Raw genomic sequence first — 22,682 nt, 5'->3', positions numbered from 1 at the left:
GTACATGGTACCGTTTCTATTGATTGACCGTCGGCATTGTAGATCTATCACTACCACCTGTGCCAATACCAGTGCTGGATAGGAGCTGAGAGATGTAAGGGTAAAAGAGGGGGAGAAAGAAGGCGACAGAGAGGACTGGAGCGGATTAGAAATAGTTGAGACAAGACAAAGAAAAAATAGGCGGCTTGAGAAAGGGGAAGAAGACCGATGGAGGAGAGAAATAGGAAGGAGTAGGAATGTAAAGAGATAAGGGAACATAAAGGGGTGAATGGAAGAGAGGAAGTACGACTAGAAGGAACTCATCTATGAAGCCAAGCACGTCAGTGCGAGAGCCACATTAGCATGACGAGAGGTGCTAGGAGAGAGGGAAATAAGGGGAAAGGGAAATAGACAGGGATGTTAATGCGATATATACTCGTTGAAGACTTGGGCTATCCGCAGATGGAGAGTGAGGGATCAAAGACCCCTCAAGATCAAGGCTAGCCCCGAATACAAGGGGGCTTGGATAGGAGTAGTATTTCTAGCGTGGCCATAGAGGTATCATCCCGGCCCAAATCAGTTGAATAATAGATCGTTTTTCTTACTTGCATAGTGGTACACCTGGCCCAACATGCTGTGATATGGAGATTAGTTATCTAACGCCATAGTGACACCTGGCCCATACCAGTGCCTGTGATAGATGTAGATTGGGGCTAGTCTGTTTCTAGCTTCCTAATCCTCGCTGGGCAAATTTCTACTCAATATGTTACAGAGTCAGTGATGTATTCAAAACTCTAAGACATAGTATAATATGGCATGAATGATAATAATATTTTTTCTCCTAAAGTGTTAACTTAACTCTTCCAACCTACAGTGGGTATATAATGGGTTAATGATAAAAATGTTACTTTAACCATGACTAACATCTCTGTCTCTCTCTCTGGTCCCGGCTCTCTTCCTGTTCTCTCTCGTCCCCTACAGTGTGTATCCAACGATTAAAGTGTGTTGGGGAGGGCGACTACATAACCGGATGTGATGAGCTGTTAGGACTAGGTCGGAAGAGCTTTCAACTTCTGCTCCGTGCAAGTTCCCCTGAAGAAACGTCCTGGCTGCTGCTGACCAGAGGTGAGAGACTGTTGTATGGCTACCGGGGAGGCAGGCGCGGGCCAACCTGGGTACGACCACCTCAGGGGCAACTAAACGGAGCTAGCCGCCCATCCTGATGACCACTGGCCGTCCCTTAACTGCCCCATTTGAATTTATGAGCCTATGCCCACTGTGACCACCGCCCTGAGGCGATGTAAGAAACAGAGACGTCCGTTTGCTTAACACGAATTCCTATGCAGTGTCGAGGTTTGCATGCCGAATAAGGCCTTCGCTCCTCTCCTTGTAGTTTTCTCCCATGCCTGTTCTTGGAATTTATAGGCCCCGTAGCCGCGCCAAGTGGAGACAGCTGTTTAATGGGTCCGACAGCAAAACAAAAAGACTTAACATGGACAAAGACTTTTACAATTTACATCCATTAAAACATAACAAACTAGAGTGTTCAGTTCCACTGCAGTACCATACACACATACACATATACTCCCAGCGGTTGAGACCAAGTCAAGAGTCAATCTGGATCAATAAAGACTATTTATCTATTACTGTCCATGGCCAATCTCACATGATAGTACAGTGGTTCACAAGTTAGTCCAGCTAAAATGTTGACAGATTTATACAATTAGGGAATGGTAACGATCACTCGATATCCAGTCGCTGCAAATTGTTAAGCATGCGCGATCAGGAGAAGCTGATTCAAACTTCCCTGAATCGATGGTCAGTTCACATTTAACGTTCTTTCTACTTCGCTGAAAGTACCTGCCATCTCTTACAAATTGACGCTCCTGGGTTGTCATGGTTATACGCGTGAGACCGTTGTGACAAGTCACGGACACGAGGCTCATTAGCATGGCGAAAACACAACCCATAAAAATCTAGCTTTATGCAACAGCAGCGGAATTGTCTTAGGTGGTACGTAGGAGCTTTCCAATAAGGGAGACTGGGCAATCTACCACCACATCTATCAATTAGGTGGAATCTATATACAACTACTTTGGATTTCACGCCTGTCGTCATAAAGGAAGGTTCAGACCGTTTGAATTTTGACTAAGCTCTCTTCCTCTTGTTCAACACATCAGGATGTATCAGAAGATTTCATATGACAAGGCAATTACCCGTTGTCCTGAGCAAAACACCACAACTTATTGCCGATGTAACTGAACAATCCTACAGTACACACTCATGGTAATATATAGTAGTGTCAGTTTGTCATTCTACCTTGTCCAGGGGTTCCTAAATGCTGAGAAACGCCCTGCCCTGGATTCTATGATGCGTGTAAAAAGGGCCTTGCCTGACTAATCCCGTCTAGAGAAACCGCCTGCCCTGATCAGATCGGTGTAGAGAAACCCCTGCCCTGGGATCAGATCGTGTAGAGAAACCCCTGCCCTGTATCTAGGATGCGTGAGAGAACCGCCCCTGATCTAGATGCGTGTGAGGAAATCCCCTTGCCCCGATCTAGAAGGTCGTAAGAGAAACCCCGCCCTGATCTAATCGTATTAAGAAACCCTTCCCCTGGATCATAGAGCCGTATAGAGGAAGTCCCCTGCCTGGATCTAGATTGCTAAGAGAAACCCTCTGCGCTGATCTAGATCGATAGGAGAAGAACCCCTCGCTGATGCTAGAGCGTATACTGGAAACCCCTGCCCTCGGATCCTAGACGTGTAAAAGCCGCCTGCCGCTGCACTAGATGCGTGGTAGAAAACCCTGCCTGGATCTAATGCGTGGTAAGAAACACCTGCCTCTGATCAGATGCTGTAGTGAATACCCCGCCTCTGGATCTGCAGAATGCGTAAGGGAGAAACCCCTCTCCGGATCTAGGATGCGTAAGATGAAAGCCCCTGCCGGATCTAGACGTATTAGAGAAACACCTGCCCGTATCTGATCTATTAGAGAAACTTCCTCTCTGGAATCTAAGAGCGATAGAGAACCCCTCCGATTCTGAATACTATAGAGAAACCCCTCGCCTGATCGTAATGCCTATAGAGAAAACCCCTGCCGCTGGATCTAGAATCATAGATGAAACCCTGCTCTGGACTAATGCGTATAGAGAAACCCGTCCCCTGGATCAGAGCGTATAAGAGAAACCTCCCTGGACTAGACGAATAGACCCCTGCCCTGGACTAGTAGCCTATAGAGGAACCCTTCCTGGATCTAGATCGTATAGACGAAACCCCGCCCTGACTAGAAAGTGCTTATAGAAAACCCCGCCTCTGGTATCAGATCGATAGAGAAACCCTGCACCTGATCTAGATGCTGATAGACGAAACCCTCCTGCATCCTAGAGGCGATAGAAAACCGCGCCCTGGATCTAATGCCATCCTATGAGCAATGCTCTACTTGAATTCTTTGTTAGGGATGCTGCATTGTTTTATAAAGGTAACGCAGTGGTTTTCCATTGTTATACAACCTGATGTTATAAATATCGAGGTTTCGCCAAGTGGTGTTATATACCAGGTGTTCCCGCAGTTGTTTTAGTTAACATGTACATGCCCAGTCCATGTATACGTCCACTTTCCTATGCGCATTATTGCTATGTAAATGCCAGCTTCCTGCCAGATCAGCCTGTTTCCTTATCAGCCTACTTTATGAGCGAGCCCTCCTCCCAGATCACCAGCTGTTATTGAGTCGAGCCGCTGCCTCTCAATCAGCCTTGAGCTGTATTGTATCGACCTCTCCTCTTCCAGATCACCTAGCGGTAAATTGATCGAGGCCTCACCCTCCAGACACGCCTGCTGTTATTGATCGCTGCTGCGTCTCCAATCACCAGCGTATGATCGAGCTCCTCTCTCCCAAGATCAGCTACGTATTGATCGGACTCTCGTCCTCATCAGATACAAGACTTAGACGTTATTGATCGATCGCTCTCTCTCCTCGCAGTAATCAAGACTAGTGTCTGATGCGAAGCCTCTCCGTCAACTCAACAGTTGTTTATGATCAACGCTCTCCCTGCCAGATCAGACGAGGCTGTTATTGATTCAAGTCGCCCTCTCCAGCCAAACTCTTATGATCAACCTCTCCTCGCAGATTAGCCTAGCGGTTATGATCCCAACTCCTCCTCTCCAGACAGCATAGCTGTTATTGATCCAAGCTCTCTTCCTTCCAGGATCAACAAGTTGTATGACAAGCCTCTCCTGTCCAGATCAGACTAGAAGTTTATTGTCAACCTCTCCGTCCAGATGCAGACTAGTTTGTTTATTGATAAACTCTCTCTGCCTCGTTCCAAAGAAAGAACTAGCTGTTTATTGAGTCGTGCTCGCCTTCAAGAGTTGCCGTATAGAGTGACATCCACTAAGAACTTATCCACAAACGAAGCAGAACAACTCCTGATGGCCTGGGCAAGAAGGTAAACCTGGTCTAATCATCGACTTTGGCCTGCTCAAGAAGTACCCGTTTTTGCGGGTGGTTTGGGGGTGCGAACGGGACCCGCAACTGCTCTCACACACCTAGACTGACATTCCTCTTCAGGCGATTGCCTGCTAGTCGGTGCGTTTGCCAGCAAGAAAAGTAGAAGCGGAGCCGCTGCAACGAAGAGCAAAAAACCGATCCACTAATTTCTAAAAGGGGTGGTCTACTACTGTTTAACTATAGTGATATTTAATCCACCTGATTGTCCCAGTCTGTGAGTCATAGCTGTGTCCATCCATCAACATCACAACCTGGCAATGTCGTAGGGATAGTATACATATAAGATTAGCAAAAGCTATGTAGAAAAGCCCCTTCAATGAGTGGATTTCGCTATTTCGACGACTAACTTTTGCTGTATATAATATCGACAACTACACCAAGGCATCTCCAAGACCAATCATTGCAGTAGAAGGTGGCCGCTACTGGAAGAGCTCAGTGAACTTTCAAAGGCTGGCACGTGGTCATAAGGGATCCACCTTATCGCAACAGGTCAGGCGTGTCTTTAAGTTTCCTGCCCTGAAGAGCTCCCCGTCAACTGAAGTGCTGATTAATTGGTGAAGTGGAAAGTCTGGAGAGGCAACAACATAGGCTCAGGTAGTGAATGGTAGTGGCACACAAATCTGGGGCAGGGACCAGCCAGTGGGCAACGAGAAACATCTTCGGTCTACACTGAAACTATCCCAGGTCTCACTGCCTCGAGCAACGTCAGCCAGCACGAAACTGTTCGTCGGGGAAGCTCGATGAAATGTTTCCATGGCCGAGCAGCCGCAACACAAACAACGAAGTCTGGCATGCCAATGATCATGAAAAGACTGCGGGTACTTTAGGCAGACCTTCCTGGGACGTAGGATGAATATCTGACCAATCGCTGCAAGTCGACAAACAGGTTTTTCGGATGCCAGGAGAACGAACCCCTTTACCCCAGAGCATAGTGCCAAACTGTAAAAGTTTGGTGAGGAAGAATAATGGCTGGGCGTTTTTCATGGTTCGGGCTCGGCCCTTAGTTACAGTGAAGGGAAGATCTAACTCTACAGCATACAATTACACATCTAACGATCTTGCTGTCCAACTTTGTGGGAACAGTTTGGGAAGGCCCTTCCTGTTTCAGCATGACAATGCCCCCCGTGCACAAAGCGAGGTCCATACAGAAATGTGTTGTCAATCGTTTGTGAAAGAACTTGACGCCTGCCAGGAGCCCTGACCTAATCAATAAAACCTTGAATTTGGACGCGCTGACTGCGATCGCCTAATCACCCAACATCATAATCCCTTGTAGCTAGATGGAAGCAAAGTCTGCAGCAATGTTCCAACACTAGTGAAAGCCTTCCAGAAAGGCTTCTATACAGCAAATTTCAACATCTTATAGAAAGCCTTCCCAGAGGACCTGTTTAGAGCAATTTCCAGCATCTAATAGTAAAGCCTTCCCAGAAGAGGCTGTAATGCAGCAAAGCGACCAACTCCTATTGAATAGCCTATTGGTTGGATGAGATATTCGACAGTCCAACATTTCATTTGTCCATTATATTAGACCAACACATTAACACTATTTACACACACCTGCGAATGTACACAACACAACACCCTGACCCTCTCCTCGCCTCTCTCCTCTACAGAGCAGTCTCGTCGTGATGACCTGGAGTCTCTTGGCTATGTCCTGATGTACTTCAACCTGGGCAGTCTGCCCTGGCAGGGCCTGAAGGCRGCCACTAAGAGACAGAAGTACGAACGCATCAGTGAGAAGAAGATGTCTACCCCCATCGAGGTCCTCTGTAAGGGATACCCATGTGAGTAGTTGAAAGYCCTGTCTGTGGCTGGAAGTTGATGGGGGTTTCTGAAGTCAAAACAGATCGTTTTTGGCGTAGTAGATCCTTGTACGTGTAGAATTTCCACTCCCAGTCTTTGAAAGTGGATAGCTCTTCTGTGGTCCAAAGTGTGATGGATAGGGTTAGGAGTTTATCCTGAGCATGTGACCTAARCAGGAAGAAAGCTGATCAGATTCAGACGATCTGTTTGTAGTGTATGTCTTGTTGTCTTGGAGACGAGAGGATTCACATTCAGGCATTTTATTCCACATATATTTATACAACTGGATTTATAAAAAGAGCTGTATTTTGACCCGTCCTCTCCTTTCTCCTCTCAGCGGAGTTTGCCACGTACCTGAACTTCTGCCGTTCTCTGCGGTTCGATGACAGCCAGACTACTCGTACCTCAGACAGCTGTTCAGAAACCTGTTCCACAGACAGGGCTTCTCCTACGACTACGTCTTCGACTGGAACATGCTCAAGTTTGTGAGAACATCTCTGCTACGTCGGATTCACCACAATACTTTCCCATTCTTCTGAAGTGTACACTCGTTCACTACTTCCCACAAATCTGAAAAGTGTTGGGATTGGTGGAGACATGGGCTAGTGGGAGTTTCCACTGTATTCAAGTCAGTGAAGTGAACCAGTGCACACTTTAGGAGGAAGGAGAGGTAATTGAGACATAGCAATGGAATGTCCAAGGTGGCCACCACGCATAGCAGTGGTGTCCTGGCAACGGCAGCCATTTTGAATGCTGATTGAGCAAGTTCCTGGTCAATAAGATCCCATGGTGTTGTTGTGATAGTGAAGGGTTGGGAGGTGGGACAGTGTGACTGTTGTCTCCATGGTGTGTGAAGTGAAGGGTTGGGAGGTGGGACAGTGTGACCGTTGTCTCCATGGTGTGTGTGTGATAGTGAAGGGTTGGGAGGTGGGACGTGTGACTGTTGTCTCCATGGTTGTTGTTGTGATAGTGAAGGGTTGGGAGGTGGGACAGTGTGACCGTTGTCTCCATGGTGTTGTTGTGATAGTGAAGGGTTGGGAGGTGGACAGTGGGACCGTTGTCTCCATGGTGTTGTGATAGTGAAGGTTGGGAGTGGGACAGTTGACCGTTGTCCATGGTGTTGTTGTGATAGTGAAGGTTGGAGGTGGGACAGTGTGACCGTTGTCTCCATGGTGTTGTTGTGATAGTGAAGGGTTGGGAGGTGGGACAGCGTGACCGTTGTCTCCATGGTGTTGTTGTGATAGTGAAGGGTTGGGAGGTGGGACATGTGACCGTTGTCTCCATGGTGTGTGTTGTGATAGTGAAGGGTTGGGAGGTGGGACAGTGTGACTGTTGTCTCCATGGTGTTGTTGTGATAGTGAAGGGTTGGGAGGTGGGACAGTGTGACCGTTGTCTCCATGGTGTTGTTGTGATAGTGAAGGGTTGGAGGTGGGACACGTGACCGTTGTCTCCATGTGTGTTGTGATAGTGAAGGGTTGGGAGTGGGACAGTGTGAACGTGTGTCTCCATGGTGTGTTGTGATAGTGAAGGGTTGGGAGGTGGACAGTGTGACCGGTGTCTCCATGGTGTTGTTGTGATAGTGAAGGGTTGGGAGGTGGGACAGTGTGACCGGTGTCTCCATGGTGTTGTGATAGTGAAGGGTTGGGAGGTGGGACAGTGTGACCGGTGTCTCCATGGTGTTGTTGTGATAGTGAAGGGTTGGGAGTGGGACAGCGTGACGGTGTCTCCATTGTGTTGTTGTGATAGTGACGGGTTGGGAGGTGGGACAGTGTGACCGGTGTCTCCATGTGTTGTTGTGATAGTGACGGGTTGGAGGTGGGACAGTGTGACCGGTGTCTCCATGGTGTTGTTTGTGATAAGTGAAGGGTTGGGAGGTGGGACAGCGTGACCGGGTCTCCATGGTGTTTGTGTGATAGTGACGGGTTGGGAGGTGGGACAGTGTGACTGTTGTCTCCATGGTGTTGTTTGATGAGGGAAGGGTTGGGAGGTGGGACAGTGTGACCGTTGTCTCCATGGTGTTGTTGTGATAGTGAAGGGTTGGGAGGTGGGACAGTGTGACCGTTGTCTCCATGGTGTTGTTGTGATAGTGAAGGGTTGGAGGTGGGACAGTGTGACCGTTGTCTCCATGGTGTGTTGTGATAGTGAAGGGTTGGGAGGTGGGACAGAGTGTGACCGTTGTCTCCATGGTGTTGTATGTCTCTGTGTGTACAGGGCGCCAACAGGGCAGCGGAGGATGCAGAGAGGGAGAGGAGAGCCGGTGAGGACAGACTGAGACAGGACAGGCCAGGGCCCCTGCAGGGGCCAGAGGGATTCCTCCGCCTCCGGACGACCCAGAGGGAGCACAGGACGCAGCCGCACCCGCACCCCTTACGCCCACCTCACACACAGGTTAGTGAAATCAAACGCACCTCACACACAGGTTACTGAAAACACACATACTCACACACCAGGTTAGTGAAAACACACATACCTCACACACAGGTAGTGAACACACATACCTCACACACAGGTTAGTGAAAACACACATACCTCACACACAGGTTAGTGAAAAACACATACCTCACACACAGGTTAGTAAAACACACATACCTCACACACAGGTTAGTGAAAACACTGAATTGGTTAAATAAAGGTTGATCACAGGTATGCAGATGTTCTCTCTCTCTAACTCAGTATCTGTCCTCTATCCCAGGTATGGAGGTCTCTAACCCAGGTATCTGTCCTCTATCCCAGGTATGGAGGTCTCTAACCCAGGTATCTGTCCTCTATCCCAGGTATGGAGGTCTCTCTCTAACCTCAGGTATCTGTCCTCTATCCCAGATAGGAGGTCCTCTCTAACCTCAGGTATCTGTCCTCTATCCCAGGTATGGAGGTCTCTAACCCAGGTATCTGTCCTCTATCCCAGGTATGGAGGTCCTCTAACCCAGGTATCTGTCCTCTATCCCAGGTATGGAGGTCTCCTCTAACCTCAGGTATCTGTCCTCTATCCCAGGTATGGAGGAGTATCTCTCTAACCTCAGGTATCTGTCCTCTATCCCAGGTATGGAGGAGGATCTCTCTAACCTCAGGTATCTGTCCTCTATCCCAGTATGGAGGTCTCTCTCAACCTCAGGTATCTGTCCTCTATCCCAGGTATGGAGGTTCTCTCTCTAATCTCAGGTATCTGTCCTCTATCCCAGGTATGGAGGTCTCTCTCTAATCTCAGGTATCTGTCCTCTATCCCAGGTATGGAGGTCTCTAACCCAGGTATCTGTTCCTCTATCCCAGGTATGGAGGTCTCAACCCAGGGTGCTGTCCTCTATCCCAGGTATGGAGGTCTCTAACCCAGGTATCTGTCCTCTATCCCAGGTATGGAGGTCTCTAACCCAGGTATGGAGGTCTCTAACCCCAGGTATCTGTCCTCTAACCCAGGTATGGAGGTCTCTAACCCCAGGTATCTGTCCTCTATCCCAGGTATGGAGGTCTCTAACCCAGGTATCTGTCCTCTAACCCCAGGTATCTGTCCTCTAACCAGGTATGGAGGTCTCTATCCAGGTATGGAGGTCTCTAACCCCAGGTATCTGTCCTCTATCCCAGGTATGGAGGTTCTCTAACCCCAGGTATCTGTCCTCTAACCCCAGGTATCTGGTTCCTCTAACCCAGGTATGGAGCGTCTCTAAACCCAGTTCGGTCCTCTAACCCCAGGTATCTGTCCTCTAACCCAGGTATGGAGGTCTCTAACCCCAGGTATCTGTCCTCTATCCCAGGTATGGAGCGAGAGAGGAAGGTCAGCATGCGTCTTCATCGTGGAGCTCCTGTCAACATCTCCTCCTCAGACCTGACTGGACGACAGGACTCACGCATGTCCACCTCACAGGTAATGACACAAACACACAGGTTAGACACACCACCACACACACAACACCCCGTATTTCCACCTCACAGGTTAGACTCTCACACACTTCTCCCAGGTCTGAAAACGTCGTCATGTTTCTAGCCTTGTTTTAATTGTTCTTCGTTCCTTTACAACTCTCGCTGATGACACTTTAACGATCAGCACCGCAGGGCGTCCACAACGATCAGCACCGCAGGGCTCAAACAGTCACACACAGGAATGTGAAACCTTTTCACTGGCATCATAAAAACATGACTGTAATGTTGCAGGGTGTCAGTGTTTCCCCTATATTCATTTAGCAGTGGCGGGCCACCGCTGAAGAATAAAATAAAAAGTGTAAACTTAGAGGACTWWAACCAGATATAAAGTATGAAGAAAAGATAACAGACGGATATATATTATACATGAGATCATCTTTGAGAACTAACAATCACCAATATAAAAACTAGACATTCAGGGAGAATCAGAAATTAAAACAATTTAGTTCCTAATGTTTGAGTCACTCAGACAGCATAGGAACACAGCGTAGGAACACGGGCATAGGAACACGGGCATAGGAACACGGGCATAGGAACACGGGCATAGGAACGCGGGCATAGGAACGCGGGCATAGGAACGCGGGCATAGGAACGCGGGCATAGGAACGCGGGCATAGGAACGCGGGCATAGGAACGCGGGCAAAGGAACGCGGGCATAGGAACACGGGCATAGGAACGCGGCATAGGAACACGGGCATAGGGACGCGGGCATAGGGACACGGCATAGGAACGCGGCAAAATGTGTAGAATTGCAGTAAACTAAAGTCCTGGGTGTGACTCAGAGACCGGCTCTGAAACTCTGTGAATAAGCAGTGGAATGGCTGGAGAAAAAAATATTCTGGGTTCTATATTCTGGGTTCTATATTCTGGGTTCTATATTCTGTGCTTGTTCATAATGTTTGGTCTAAACAAGGCACCGCTCCAATCAAAGAATCTGTCAACGTCTAGCTAGTTTAGTTTATACAGACCCTCATGACGAACAGTCGCTGGCGTGATCACTGTGTGACTGGTAACACCATATGGCTAAGCTGGCTGTCTGTTGGCATGAACATGGTGAGAGGGGTCATGCTGTGTCGTGTTAATATTATGGGATTTATGAAGATCTAGGACAGGTAACCACGGTAACTAATATTTCATTGGGGGGGTGTTTCAACAAAATGGTGTCCAAGATTCATAATCGTACACTACATGACAAAAGTATGTGGACACCTGCTCGTCAAACATCTCATTCCAAAATCATGGGTATTAATATTGAGTCGGTCCCCCGTTTGCTGCTATAACAGCCTCCAGTCTTCTGGGAAGGCTTTCCACTAGATGTCGGAACATTGCTGCAGGGGGACTTGCTTCCATTCAGCCATGAGCATGAGTGATGTTGGGTGATTAGGCCTGACTCGCAGTCAGCGTTCCAATCAATCCCAAAGGTTTTCAATGGAGTTGAGGTCAGGGCTTTGTGCAGGCCAGTCAAGTTCTTCCACACCGATCTAGACAAACTATTTCTGTGTGGACCTCGCTTTGTGCACGGGGACATTGTCATGCTGAAACAGGAAAGGGCCTTCCCCAAACTGTTGCCACAGAGTTGGAAGCACAGAATCGTCTAGAATGTCATTGTAGCGTTAAGATTTCCCTTCACTGGAACTAAGGGGCCGAGCCCGAACCATGAAAAACAGCCCCAGACCATTATTCTTCCTCCACCAAACTTTACAGTTGGCACTATGCATTGGGCAGGTAGCGTTCTCCTGGCATCCGCCAAACCCAGAATCGTCTGTCAGACTGCAAGATGGTGATTCATCGCTCCAGAGTCCAATGGCGGCGAGCTTTACACCACTCCAGCCAATTCTTGGCTTGTGTGCGGCTGCTCGGCCATGGAAACCCATTTCATGAAGCTCCCGACTAACAGTTCTTGTGCTGAAGTTGCTTCCAGGGGCAGTTTGGAACTCAGCAGTGAGTGTTGCAACTGAGGACAGATGATCTTTGCGCGTTTCAGCACTCGGCGGTCCCGTTCTGTTAGCTTGTGTGGCCTACCACTTTGCTGCTGAGCCTTTGTTTCTCCGAGACGTTTCCACTTCACAATAATAGCACTTACAGTAGACCGGGGAAGCTCTAGCAGGGCAGAAATTTGACCAACTGACTTGTTGGAAAGCACTTTGTAAGTCACTGAGCTCTTCAGTATGGGCCATTTCTACTGCCACTGTTTGTCTATGGAGATTGCATGGCTGTGTGCTCGATTTTATACACCTGTCAGCAATGGGTGTGGCTGAAATAGATGAATCTACTAATTTGAAGGGGTGTCCACATACTTTTGTGTGTGTATATATAGTGTATTGAATGGAGATGAACAAAAAGTCTCTATATAAGTTTGGTGCAGAAACCACTCCAGCACTTTTCAACCTCCATCTAATACTGATTAAATACCCTACTACACTTAATTTTAGAAACATTTAGACATCTTGGCTTCTTTATAGCATCTTTTAGTAATGTGCTGCCAGACAATTCTAGTCCTGTTTTCCCTCCTAACAAGTTGGTCCACCACAACAGCATTGTTCAACCTCTAACTGTATTCTCCTAACAGTCACACATCTTGGCTTCTTCATAGCATGTTTTTTAGGTCGCTTCTCAAATGGAACCCTAATCCCTCTATGGTGCACTACTAGGGCGCTGGTTAAAAGTATTGTACGATACTGTGCATTAGGACAGTATTCAGACCCCTTGACTTTTTCCACATTTTGTTACGTTACAGCCTTATTATGAAATGGATTAAATTGTTTTTTTTTCTTCATCAATCTACACACAATACCCCATAATGACATCACAATAGCCCATAATGACATCACAATACCCCATAATGACAAAGCAATTTACATAAGTATTCAGAACCTTTACTCAGTAATTTGTTGAAGCAACTTTAGCAGCGATTACAGCGTTGATTCTTCTTGGGTATGACGCTACAAGCTTTGCACACCTGTATTTGGGGAGTTTCTCCCATTCATCTCTGGAGATCCTCTCAAGCTCTGGCAGGTCGGATGAGAAGTGTCGCTGCACAGCTATTTTCATGTGTCTCCAGAGATGTTAAATTGTGTTCAAGTCTAGGCTCTGGCTGGGTCACTCAAGGACATTCAGTGACTTGTCCCGAAGCCACTCTTGCATTTTCTTGGCTGTGTGCTTAGGGTCGTTGTCCTGTTGGAAGGTGAATCTTCTCCTCAGTCTGAGGTCCTGAGCGCTCTGGAGCAGGTTTCATCAAGGATCTCTGTACTTTGCTCTGTTCAAATTTCCCTTAATCCTGACTAGTCTCCCAGTCCATGCCGCTGAAAAACATTCGCACAGCATGATACTGCCACCACCATGCTTCACCATAGGGATAATGCTAGGTTTCCTCCAGACGTGACACTTGGCATTCAGTCCAAAGACTTCAATCTTGGTTTCATCAGACCAGAGAATCTTGTTTCTCATGGTCTGAGAGTCCTTTAGGTGCCTTTTGGCAAACTCCAAGCGGGCTGTCGTGCTTTTTACTGAGGAGTGGCTTCCGTCTGGCCACTCTACCATAAAGGCCTGATTGGTAGAGTGCTGCAGAGATTGGTGTCCTTGTGGAAGGTTCTCCATCTCCACAAAGGCACTCTGGAGCTCTATCAAAGTGACCATCGGGTTCTTGTTCACCTCCCTGACCAAGTCCCTTCTCTCCCGATTGCTCAGTTTGGCCAGCTCTAGCTCTTAGTGATTCCAAACTTCTTCCATTTAAGAATGATGGAGGCCACTGTGTTCTTGGGGACCTTCAATGCTGCAGAAATGTTTTGGTACCCTTCCCCAGACCCGTGCCTCGACACAATCCTGTCTCGGAGCTCTACGGACAATTCCTTCGACCTCATGGCTTAGTTTTTGCTCTGACATGCAATGTCAACTGTGGGACATTATATAGACAGGTGTGTGCCTTTCCAAATCATGTCCAATCAATTGAAGTTGTAGAAACATCTCAAGGATGATCAATGGAAACAGGATGCACCTGAGCTCAATTTCGAGTCTGAATACTTATGTAAATAAGGTATTTCTGTTTATTTATTTTCAAAAAAACTTTTGTCTTCGTTATTAATGGGTAGATTGATTGAGGGGAACAATTTAATCCATTTTAGAATAAAAGTAACGTAACAAAATGTAGAACAAGGGGAAGGGGTCWGAATACTTTCTGAATGTACTGTAATGTGGAATAGGATCCCATTTGGAACACACCTTTTAGTAATGTGCTATTAGCCAYTTGTAGTGTTGTTTTACCTCACACTCGGTTGTCTCCCCCTCACCGCCCCCCCTCCTCTCACCAACTCAGAATAGCATTTCCTTCCATCATCATCTGAGAAAGTAGCAGCTCGTCACGTCCTGGTGTGAACGGCTGGCTGGCTGCACCCGGTGAGTCACCACTGGTATCCCAAATGGCACCCTATTCACTATGTCGTGCACTACTTTTGACCAGGTCCTATAGGGGTAGTGGTCGGGAAGTAGTGCACTATAATATAGGGGAAAGGATGCCGTTTTGGATACAGTCATGTTAGGTGTGGGTGTAGGTGTCCCTTCAACCTCACACTAATCCCCCTCCCTTTAGTGATATCTATAGGCTTCAGGCGTCCGCAGGCTTCTGGTTAACACTAGGGATTCGTCAATGAAGTGTTTGTTGTCATTCAATGAGAGAGGAGTCGTTTTTTTTTCATGCACATTTCTTTCATTGAGAAATACTCCACCGAACTTAGAGAGAACTCCAAGAACTCTTTGGCAAAAACTTCAATTTATGACAGATTTCTGGAGTTATCTCAAATTAATTCTGGCTACGGCGTCTCAAGATGGACAAACAGGTACTATTGCCGCTTTTTTCTTGTTTTTCAAGCAAAGGTTTTTTTAAGGGAGTATCCGAGCACACTCGTTGGGTTCGCCGAGTTTAGCTAGGCTCCAGATGAATGGAAGCATGCTGACGCCTTGAGGCTACGTCTTGATAGTCTAAAGACTATTTAACCCCCCCCCCCTAACCCCCCCTATAGATATATCTATGGGTTAGGCTACGTCTTGATAGCCACACTGTTACCATACCTGCTTTAGACTGTCAGCTCCCAACCTCACCCTAACCCCCTATAGAAACAGGTCACATCTCAATAGTCTATAGCCAAGTCTATATATAGTATGACTCAGGTCTAAAGTGACTTGACAGGTGAAAAGGTGAAACAGACAGGTGTCTGTGACAGGTGAAAAGGTATTTTACACCCAGATATACAGAGTATGCCATAGTAGAAACACCCCGTAAGGCTCCACTCTGGAAACTCCGGTTCTGGAGYYKCKGAAACATTCCATTCTGGAACTCTTGGTGATGTAATAAWGAAGAGATGGAGTTCTATCCACAGATTCAGTTCCATGTTCTTTCCATGTTCCACATTCCCCAATGAATAGGAATTCCAGTTCTCTAGAACAAGGATTCTAACCATCTCTGAACCCTCATGACCTTGTAAAATAGTTCATAACCCCTGTACTTGACCACAGCCCTCCTTAACTAGGTCTGGTTCTCCTCATGACCTTACAAGACTGTAGGATATGGGCTGTATAACATACGTTTTAAGGTAGACCTTCACTGACCCAGACAATACCCTCTGTTAGGTAGTGTTTGGTTTAAGCTCTTCCATTTGCCCTCTGTAGTGGACAGATTGAGACACATCTCATATACTAGGTGGACAATATTCTTCCCATGATCCAGTGCCTTCAGAAGGTATTCACACCCCTTGACTTGATCCAGATTTTGTTATTACATCCTGAATTTAAAATGGATTACATTGAGATTTTGTCACTGATTTATACACAATACATTTTTTAAATCCTAAATACAAAGCCTTATGTTTGGGGAAAATCCAGTACAACACATCTCTGAGTACTGCTCTTCATATTTTCAAGCGTAGTGGTCGCTGCATCATGCTATGGGTATGCTCGTCATCGGCAAGGACTAGGAAGTTAAGGATAAAAAGAAATGGAATAGAGCTAAGCACCGGACAAAACCTGGTTCAGTCTGCTTTCCAACAGACACTGGGAGAGGAATTCACCTTTCAGCAGGACGATAACCTACAACACGAGGCCAAATATACACTGGAGTTGCTCACCAAGAAGACTGTTCCTGAGTGGCCTAGTACAGTTTGGACTTAAATCAGCTTGGACATCTATGGAAAGACCTGAAAATAGCTGTCTAGCCATGATCAACAACCAACCAGACAGAGCATGAAGAATTTTAGAAAGAACAATGTGCACACCTGGATTGAACAATATTTGCATAATCCAGGTGTGCGAAACTCTTAGAGACTTATTACCCAGAAAGACTCCCAACTGTCTCTATATTCTGCTCCCAGGTCACTGCCAAAGGTGATTCTAACATGTATTGACTCAGGTTGAATACTTATCTAATCAAGATATATTAGCGTGTTGTTTTCCATTTAGTTTAAAAAATATATATATATGTTCTTCCACTTTGACGTTTTCTGTAAGTTCTCTGAGATGGGTTGGGTTTCTGTATGTTCTCTGAGATGGGTTGGGTTTCTGTAAGTTCTCTGAGATGGTTTGGGTTTCTGTATGTTCTCTGAGATGGTTTGGGTTTCTGTAAGTTCTCTGAGATGGTTTGGGTTCCTGTAAGTTCTCTGAGATGGTTTGGCTTTCTGTAAGTTCTCTGAGATGGGTTGGGTTTCTGTATGTAACAGCCACTGCCAGATGCCTGACTGTATTTATACAGAAATAATTAACTATAATCCACCTGCTGCATCCAAACACCCTCATCCAAACTCATTTCAGTTTGATGTTCTCTAACTAAACGTGTGTGTGTGTGTGTGTGTGTGTGTGTGTGTGTGTGGCCAGCCAGTTGAGGAAATAGAGAAATTGTTGTAATGCTCCAGTGTTCTGGCTGCAACCTGCCTCTCTTATTAAATGGACTGAATACAGCGACACCTTAAGCATTGGCTGGCATTCACCTGTTACACTATTATACTGTTAATATATACTGTATATTACTATTAGACTGTTATATACTATACTGTTTATATACTATTAGACTGTTAATATATATACTGTTATATACTATTAGACTGTATATTATACTTATATTACTTTAGACTGTTATATATATACTTAATTATATTAGACTGTAATATATATACTGTTATATTACTATTAGACTGTTAATATATATACTGTTATATTACTATTAGACTGTTAATATAATACTGATATTACTAATAGACTAATATATATATTATATTACTAAGACTGTTATATATATACTGTTATATTACTATTAGACTGTTATATTATACTGTATATTACTATTAGACATGTTAATACTTATATTACTATTAGACTTATATACTGTTATATTACATTAGACTTATTATTATTACATTAGACTGTTAATTACTATTAGACTGTAATATTATAACTGTATTTACTATAGATTTATTATATATTACTGTTATATTACTATGACTGTTATATGTTATATTACTTAGACTGTTATATACTTTATATTACTATTACGTTATATATATTAGACTGTAATAATATACTGTTTATATTACATTAGACTGTTAATTTATATTTATTTTTAAAATAATATATAATAATGATTAACCTTTATTTAACTAGGCAAGTCAGTTAAACTAATTCTTATTTTCAATGACGGTCTAGGAACAGTGGGTTAACTGCCTTGTTCAGGGGCAGAACGACAAGTCTTTACTTTGTCAGCTCGGGGATTCGATCTAGCACCTTTCGGGTTATTGGGCCAACGCTCTAACCACTAGGCTACCTGTCCCCACTGGATGTTCCGTTCGACTCTCTTCCTGTCTAGAGCAATATCACTGTCCTCTAGTCACTGAATACATCCTTCAATCAGCTTATAGGAACATGATGTACGTAAGAAGTGTCTGTCTTGTTCTTTGTTCTGTCTCTGCACTCATGGCCCTTCTGCCCTCTAGTGGAGGAGGCCACATTACAGCCCAGATCAGTCCTCTCCACATTCCTGTTGCTTATCAACTTCACGTATTGTACACACATATTTAGCGAGATGTATTGGTCACTACACATATTAGCAGATGTTATTGTCACATACACATATTTAGCAGATGTTATTGGTCAGATATTTAACAGATTGGATATGTTCAAGATTTATCAGAATTTGATTTCAATATTTAACAATGTTTTGGTTCAATATTACAGATGTTATTGGCACATATTTAAGAGTTATGGTCAACATATTTTAGCAGATGTTGATTTGGTCAATACACATATTTAGCAGATGTATTGTCCAAACACATATTTAGCAGATGGTATTGGTCCAAACACATATTTAGCAGATGTTATTGCTGCTTAGGAGCTAGAAGCACGTCTACCCTAGTGGTCTCCCGAGTGGCGCAGCGGTCTAAGGCACTGCTTCTCAGTGCTTGAGGCCTCACTACAGACACTCTGGTTCGATTCCAGGCTGTATCGTAACCGGCTGTGATTGGGAGTCCCATAGGGCGGCGCACAATTGGCCCAGCGTCGTCCGGGTTTGGCCGGTGTAAACCGTCATTGTAAATAATAATTTGGTTAAAAAATGCCCTACAACAGCTTCTATCGCAAGGCCATCAGACTGTTAAATAGCCATCACTAGCCAGCTTCCACCCGGTTATGTAACCCTGCACATTAGAGGCTGCTGCCCCATATACATAGACTTGAAATCACTAGCCACTCTAATAATGGAACACTAGTCATTCAGTTTACATATTTTACATTACTCATCTCATATGTATTGTGAGCGGACCAACTAATTGGGCGTCACTCTAAAGTGGGAAGGTGGAACAAACGAGTCAGGAGTAGGTTTCTTGATTGAACACAATTCTATATTGAGGGCATTTGGTCAACACAAACACTCCAACATAATCAATGAAAATCTTCTTCTCCAGATTAAACAGGAACACAATATGATTGTCTTTTAAACTATAACAAAAGTCACCGGATTGTCACCGTCTTAATGGTTCTTCATAGATAGCTCCTCTCTCTCGGTGGCCATCTTCCAGAGTTAGTTCTTCCCCCCCTTCCTGTTGGTTCCATACTCTCTCTTATAGGGGAAGGAGAATATCTCATTAGTAGTGTCAGCTGTGCTCAATTGCCTCTGGTTACCTTGTCTCCCATGCCTTGTTGGGCTACCATCCGTGAGCCCAGCCTGCCCTCTGGTGGTCCTTCCACAGTATATACTGTATTCTATTCTACTGTATCTCAGTCTATGCCGCTTTGACACTGCTCGTCCAAATATGTATATATTCTTAATTCCATTCCTTTACTTAGATTTGTGTGAATTGTTGTGATATTATTTGTTAGATATTACTGCACCGTTTCGCTATACCTGCAATAACATCTGCTAAACATGTGTATGTGACCAATAACATTTGATTTGTGTAGTGAAATGTAGCTTATTCTGTTGGAAATGTGACGTATAGAACTGACATGGATCACTGTTCTACATTACGGAAAATCTAGCCTGGCCCCAGATCTGTCGTCTCCTTCTATAGCCTGGTCCCAGGTCTGTTGTCTCCTTCTATAACCTGGTCCCAGATCTGTCGTCTCCTTCTATAGCCTGGCCCCAGAAGTCTCTGTCCGTCTCCTTCTATAGCCTGGTCCCAGATCTGTCGTCTCCTTCTATAGCCTGGTCCCAGATCTGTCGTCTCCTTCTATAGCCTGGTCCCAGATCTGTCGTCGTTCCTTCTATAGCCTGGTCCCAGATCTGTCGTCTCCCTTCTATAGCCTGGCCCAGATCTGTCGTCTCTTCTATAGCCTGGCCCCAGATCTGTCGTCTCCTTTCTATAGCCTGGTCCCAGTCTGTCGTCTCCTTCTATAGCCTGGTCCAGGTCTGTCGTCTCTTCTATAGCCTGGTCCCAGGTCTGTCGTCTCCTTCTATAGCCTGGTCCCAGTCTGTTGTCTCCTTCTATAGCCTGGTCCCAGGTCTGTCGTCTCCTTCTATAGCCTGGTCCAGATCTGTCGTCTCCTTCTATAGCCTGGTCCCAGATCTGTCGTCTCCTTCTATAGCCTGTCCCAGATCTGTCGTCTCCTTCTATAGCCTGGTCCCAGATCTGTCGTCTCCTTCTATAGCCTGGTCCCAGATCTGTCCGTCTCCTTCTATAGCCTGGTCCCAGATCTGTCGTCTCCTTCTATAGCCTGGTCCCAGATCTGTCGTCTCTTCTATAGCCTGGTCCCAGATCTGTCGTCTCCTTCTATAGCCTGGTCCAAGATCTGTCGTCTCCTTCTATAGCCTGGTCCCAGATCTGTCGTCTCCTTTATACGCTGTCCCAGATTGTCGTCTCCTTCTATAGCCTGGTCCAGATCTGTCGTCTCCTTCTATAACCTGGTCCCAGATCTGTTGTCTCCTTCTATAGCCTGGTCCCAGATCAGTTTGTGCTCTTGCCAACTCCATTGCTCCATTGTCAAGCCACCATTACAAGGTGGACAAGGAGTTTCCATTATAGTACGAACAGGCTGGCGCTCATATCAGACTACAGAGAGATTCTATCTGAACATTCTGGAATGTTACACTTGCCAAATAATGAGCTCCATCTCATTAATATTCCAGTCTATAAAATATGAATGTCCTCATCATTTGAGTACTTAACCAGCACAGTGGGTAGACAGTGAGTGGTGCTGTCTGGTAATGTGGATGTTATTGACCCTGCTGGTGCTCTGTCTGTCTGTCTCTATAACATATAATGGATGTTGTCGACTATAGACGTAATATTGAGGCTGTCCCTCCTCTCTCTGTCTGTCTGTCTCTATAACCTGGATGTTTTGCGACTATAGACTGTAATATTTGAGGGCTGTCCTCCCCCTCTCTCTCTGTCTGTCTGCTCTATAACCTGGATGTGTGACGTCTAGACTGTAATATTTGAGGGCTGTCCCCCTCTCTCTCTGTCAGTCTGGCTCTATAACCTGGATGTGTGTAGACTATAGACTGTAATATTTGAGGGCTGTCCCTCCCCTCTTGTGTTGTTTTCAACTCTTACATCTTCCAAGTCCCATTTCTATAAGTGTAATGTCACTGTTGTATCTATGCTACTGTTCTTGCTACTAACTTGTCTTTTCTTCTTCTCTGTCTGTCCCCTCTCTCTCTCTCCTCCAGGCTCTCTCTCGTGTCACCCCCAGTGGCCTCCAGTCAGCAGCCCCTCGATGAGTCCCTCTGTCCCCCATCACCACCATCATCACCCTGGAGGGTTAAACCATGCACGGCCCTAACCATACCACACACCAACACACACTTCAATACCTGTAGGACGCTTACTGAAACAACGAGTCAACCCATCAGATGCCTGGACTCTTACACAATCAACCAATCAAAAGGCAGGACAAGGACCTCTTCATCCGCTATCAACTCCATCCATCCAACCAGCCAATCAAAACACACAGACTGATGCTCTGCCTCTTTGACATCAACTGATCTCTGCTAAGTAACACGCTCATCGCGTTGTAACAGGGTGGGACGACACACACACACACACACACCTCTCTCACACACACACACACTCTCACACTCACACCAACTCACACACACCACGACTCAGAGAGTGTTCAGCCGTACTCTTGATATCACTTTCTGTCAGAGGACGTCTGGCTTTGGACGCGGAGGAGATGAGACGGGGATGGAGGAGGAGAAACGAGAGGGGAAGGAGGATTTTGTTGCCCCTGGCACACCCAGAACAGTCCACTGCCCCCCCCTCTGCTATCGTAAACCCCAGCGAGGACACTGACATGGGGCACACAGACCTACTTAACGCCCCTTACACGCCTCTCTCCATCGCTTCCCCCTCTCTCCTCATCGCTTCTCTCCTCTCTCTCCTCCATCGCTTCTCTCTCCTCCATCGCTTCTCTCCTCCTCCATCGCTTCTCTCCTCCTCCATCGCTTCTTCTCCTCCTCCATCGCTCTCTCTCCATCGCTTCTCTCCGCCATCGCATCTTCCATTCTCCTCCTCCATCGCTTCTCTCCTCCTCTCTCCTCCTCCATCTCTCTCTCCATCGCTTCTCTCTTCCTCCTCCATCGCTTCTCTCCTCTCTCCTCCTCCATCGCTTCCCTCCTCTCTCCTCCTCCATCGCTTCTCTCCCTCTCTCCTCCTCCATCGCTTCTCTCCCCTCTCCTCCTCTGCTCTTCCCTCTCTCCTCTCCATCGCTTCTCTCCTCTCTCTTCTCCTCCATCGCTTCTCTCCCCTCTCTTCTCCTCCATCGCTTCTCTCCCTCTCTTCTCCTCCTCCATCGCTTCTCTCCTCTCTTCTCCTCCTCCATCTCCTCTCTCCTCGTGGATGCTGAACCAGATCCTCCCAGTCAGACAGTTACCCTCCAGAGCTGCTGTTGTACTCATAAAGCCATCAGCTTGTTTCTCTTTCCCTCCCTGTTGTCTTTATTGACTTGTTGACTTTTCCTCTGTATTTTAGGTGAAGTTGATTAGAAGTTGTTTGTACTGGCAGTGTCTG

General features: G+C 46.0%; 1 pseudogene; it reads left to right on the top strand.

The window, feature by feature from the left end:
• Positions 1 to 22,154, top strand: part of LOC112076413 (casein kinase I-like) — a 28,535-nt pseudogene extending 6,381 nt beyond the window's left edge.
• Positions 22,155 to 22,682: the final 528 nt, after the last annotated feature.

The sequence above is a fragment of the Salvelinus sp. IW2-2015 genome, unplaced genomic scaffold, assembly GCF_002910315.2.
Source record: "Salvelinus sp. IW2-2015 unplaced genomic scaffold, ASM291031v2 Un_scaffold3736, whole genome shotgun sequence".
In the NCBI taxonomy this organism is placed as follows: Eukaryota; Metazoa; Chordata; class Actinopteri; order Salmoniformes; family Salmonidae; genus Salvelinus; species Salvelinus sp. IW2-2015.
Note: the sequence above shows the minus strand (reverse complement) of the source record. Positions and strands in the feature narration are given on the sequence as shown.